Source organism: Trifolium pratense, unplaced genomic scaffold, assembly GCF_020283565.1.
Source record: "Trifolium pratense cultivar HEN17-A07 unplaced genomic scaffold, ARS_RC_1.1 scaffold_106, whole genome shotgun sequence".
NCBI classification, from domain to species: Eukaryota; Viridiplantae; Streptophyta; class Magnoliopsida; order Fabales; family Fabaceae; genus Trifolium; species Trifolium pratense.
In genome coordinates, this window is record NW_025721007.1 from 27,501 (window position 1) to 32,500 (window position 5,000).

The following is a 5,000-nucleotide window of genomic DNA, read 5'->3' on the forward strand; positions in this document are numbered from 1 at the left end:
GTCGGGACAGCAACAACCTTATTGCCAAGCAAAAGCCAGGCAATCCCACCCACGAGGGTGGGAGTTATGCACAAATACGTGCTTACCATGCCCAATGCCAGCCAAGGCCTGCCCAAGCCAAGAACAGCATGATCATCACCAATTTCCTCACAAATTCATCCAAATTTCAATTTTTTGATCGAATTCCATCAAGAATGTCCATGAATTTGATTGAAATGATGAAAAGAGCAACGAAATTGCAGGGGAAAACACGTTAAGACGTAGTTTTTGCTTGCCTGCTGTGCCCATAGGCGCGCCCCGTGCCTGCCGAGCCTACCCCCACACCCACCCTCCCCCTATATATGACTGGAAGGCCATTTTCAGTTTTGTAGAAAAAGTGCACTTTTTTCCCTGTATCCATAAGTTTTTAAAAGTGCTTAAAAGTGGACCTAGAAGACGAATTTTTTTTTGAATTTTTTTATGGTTGTTAGGGACATTAAAACAAGCAAAACCACGAAAGAATCGTAATATTCCGATGTCGGATGAATTAATTACGAATTTTTCGGCCGAAACTTCGCAAAGGGCGGATACCACGTAAAAAACAACCTAGAAGTCGAATTTTGACTTCGTTTTTTTTGTGCACACCCCACACAATAAGTATAAGTGGACTGGAAAGTGGCTAAGCGATCCGACGAAGTTTCGATTGAGTTTGATTTTTTGGCCGAAAACTCGAAAAAAGGCGGATTTGACGTAAAACGCCGCCTAGAAGTCGAATTTTGAGACGGTGTCTTGTGTGCACACTCCACACAATATGTATAAGTGGACTGGAAAGTGGCTAAGCATTCCGAGGAATTTTCGATTTATTTTGATTTTTCGGCCGAAACGCCGAAAATAGGCGGATTTGACGTAAAACGCCTCATATAAGTCGAATTTTGGGAAGGTGTCTTGTGTGCACACTGCACACAATATGTATAAGTGGACTGGAAAGTCGCTAAGCATTCCGAGGAAGTTTCGATTTATTTTGATTTTTCGGCCGAAACGCCGAAAATAGGCGGATTTGACGTAAAACGCCTCATATAAGTCGAATTTTGGGAAGGTGTCTTGTGTGCACACTGCACATAATATGTATAAGTGGACTGGAAAGTGGAAAAATATTTTCGGAGCACTTTGATTTTTTGGCCCCCCGCGTGCCTTGCCACGCCCTTGCTTATAGCAAAACGAGACGGGGCCTTGGTCCAACTTGGCATAGGCATGGAATTTGATCTTTATTACTTGGCCACGGTCATGCCACGGTACATGGAGGTTGCTTGACACCCCCGTGTGCATTTCGGAGCACTTTGATTTTTTGGCCCCCCGCGTGCCTTGCCACGCCCTTGCTTATAGCAAAACGAGACGGGGCCTTGGTCCAACTTGGCATAGGCATGGAATTTGATCTTTATTACTTGGCCACGGTCATGCCACGGTACATGGAGGTTGCTTGACACCCCCGTGTGCATTTCGGAGCACTTTGATTTTTTGGCCCCCCGCGTGCCTTGCCACGCCCTTGCTTATAGCAAAACGAGACGGGGCCTTGGTCCAACTTGGCATAGGCATGGAATTTGATCTTTATTACTTGGCCACGGTCATGCCACGGTACATGGAGGTTGCTTGACACCCCCGTGTGCATTTTCGGAGCACTTTGATTTTTTGGCCCCCCGCGTGCCTTGCCACGCCCTTGCTTATAGCAAAACGAGACGGGGCCTTGGTCCAACTTGGCATAGGCATGGAATTTGATCTTTATTACTTGGCCACGGTCATGCCACGGTACATGGAGGTTGCTTGACACCCCCGTGTGCATTTTGGAGCACTTTGATTTTTTGGCCCCCCGCGTGCCTTGCCACGCCCTTGCTTATAGCAAAACGAGATGGGGCCTTGGTCCAACTTGGCCTAGGCATGGAATTTGATCTTTATTACTTGGCCACGGTCATGCCACGGTACATGGAGGTTGCTTGACACCCCCGTGTGCATTTGGAGCACTTTGATTTTTTGGCCCCCCGCGTGCCTTGCCACGCCCTTGCTTATAGCAAAACGAGACGGGGCCTTGGTCCAACTTGGCATAGGCATGGAATTTGATCTTTATTACTTGGCCACGGTCATGCCACGGTACATGGAGGTTGCTTGACACCCCCGTGTGCATTTTCGGAGCACTTTGATTTTTTGGCCCCCCGCGTGCCTTGCCACGCCCTTGCTTATAGCAAAACGAGACGGGGCCTTGGTCCAACTTGGCATAGGCATGGAATTTGATCTTTATTACTTGGCCACGGTCATGCCACGGTACATGGAGGTTGCTTGACACCCCCGTGTGCATTTCGGAGCACTTTGATTTTTTGGCCCCCCGCGTGCCTTGCCACGCCCTTGCTTATAGCAAAACGAGACGGGGCCTTGGTCCAACTTGGCCTAGGCATGGAATTTGATCTTTATTACTTGGCCACGGTCATGCCACGGTACATGGAGGTTGCTTGACACCCCCGTGTGCATTTTCGGAGCACTTTGATTTTTTGGCCCCCCGCGTGCCTTGCCACGCCCTTGCTTATAGCAAAACGAGACGGGGCCTTGGTCCAACTTGGCATAGGCATGGAATTTGATCTTTATTACTTGGCCACGGTCATGCCACGGTACATGGAGGTTGCTTGACACCCCCGTGTGCATTTTGGAGCACTTTGATTTTTTGGCCCCCCGCGTGCCTTGCCACGCCCTTGCTTATAGCAAAACGAGATGGGGCCTTGGTCCAACTTGGCATAGGCATGGAATTTGATCTTTATTACTTGGCCACGGTCATGCCACGGTACATGGAGGTTGCTTGACACCCCCGTGTGCATTTCGGAGCACTTTGATTTTTTGGCCCCCCGCGTGCCTTGCCACGCCCTTGCTTATAGCAAAACGAGACGGGGCCTTGGTCCAACTTGGCCTAGGCATGGAATTTGATCTTTATTACTTGGCCACGGTCATGCCACGGTACATGGAGGTTGCTTGACACCCCCGTGTGCATTTCGGAGCACTTTGATTTTTTGGCCCCCCGCGTGCCTTGCCACGCCCTTGCTTATAGCAAAACGAGACGGGGCCTTGGTCCAACTTGGCATAGGCATGGAATTTGATCTTTATTACTTGGCCACGGTCATGCCACGGTACATGGAGGTTGCTTGACACCCCCGTGTGCATTTCGGAGCACTTTGATTTTTTGGCCCCCCGCGTGCCTTGCCACGCCCTTGCTTATAGCAAAACGAGACGGGGCCTTGGTCCAACTTGGCATAGGCATGGAATTTGATCTTTATTACTTGGCCACGGTCATGCCACGGTACATGGAGGTTGCTTGACACCCCCGTGTGCATTTTCGGAGCACTTTGATTTTTTGGCCCCCCGCGTGCCTTGCCACGCCCTTGCTTATAGCAAAACGAGACGGGGCCTTGGTCCAACTTGGCATAGGCATGGAATTTGATCTTTATTACTTGGCCACGGTCATGCCACGGTACATGGAGGTTGCTTGACACCCCCGTGTGCATTTTGGAGCACTTTGATTTTTTGGCCCCCCGCGTGCCTTGCCACGCCCTTGCTTATAGCAAAACGAGATGGGGCCTTGGTCCAACTTGGCATAGGCATGGAATTTGATCTTTATTACTTGGCCACGGTCATGCCACGGTACATGGAGGTTGCTTGACACCCCCGTGTGCATTTCGGAGCACTTTGATTTTTTGGCCCCCCGCGTGCCTTGCCACGCCCTTGCTTATAGCAAAACGAGACGGGGCCTTGGTCCAACTTGGCATAGGCATGGAATTTGATCTTTATTACTTGGCCACGGTCATGCCACGGTACATGGAGGTTGCTTGACACCCCCGTGTGCATTTCGGAGCACTTTGATTTTTTGGCCCCCCGCGTGCCTTGCCACGCCCTTGCTTATAGCAAAACGAGACGGGGCCTTGGTCCAACTTGGCATAGGCATGGAATTTGATCTTTATTACTTGGCCACGGTCATGCCACGGTACATGGAGGTTGCTTGACACCCCCGTGTGCATTTTCGGAGCACTTTGATTTTTTGGCCCCCCGCGTGCCTTGCCACGCCCTTGCTTATAGCAAAACGAGACGGGGCCTTGGTCCAACTTGGCATAGGCATGGAATTTGATCTTTATTACTTGGCCACGGTCATGCCACGGTACATGGAGGTTGCTTGACACCCCCGTGTGCATTTGGAGCACTTTGATTTTTTGGCCCCCCGCGTGCCTTGCCACGCCCTTGCTTATAGCAAAACGAGACGGGGCCTTGGTCCAACTTGGCATAGGCATGGAATTTGATCTTTATTACTTGGCCACGGTCATGCCACGGTACATGGAGGTTGCTTGACACCCCCGTGTGCATTTTCGGAGCACTTTGATTTTTTGGCCCCCCGCGTGCCTTGCCACGCCCTTGCTTATAGCAAAACGAGACGGGGCCTTGGTCCAACTTGGCATAGGCATGGAATTTGATCTTTATTACTTGGCCACGGTCATGCCACGGTACATGGAGGTTGCTTGACACCCCCGTGTGCATTTCGGAGCACTTTGATTTTTTGGCCCCCCGCGTGCCTTGCCACGCCCTTGCTTATAGCAAAACGAGACGGGGCCTTGGTCCAACTTGGCCTAGGCATGGAATTTGATCTTTATTACTTGGCCACGGTCATGCCACGGTACATGGAGGTTGCTTGACACCCCCGTGTGCATTTTCGGAGCACTTTGATTTTTTGGCCCCCCGCGTGCCTTGCCACGCCCTTGCTTATAGCAAAACGAGACGGGGCCTTGGTCCAACTTGGCATAGGCATGGAATTTGATCTTTATTACTTGGCCACGGTCATGCCACGGTACATGGAGGTTGCTTGACACCCCCGTGTGCATTTTGGAGCACTTTGATTTTTTGGCCCCCCGCGTGCCTTGCCACGCCCTTGCTTATAGCAAAACGAGATGGGGCCTTGGTCCAACTTGGCATAGGCATGGAATTTGATCTTTATTACTTGG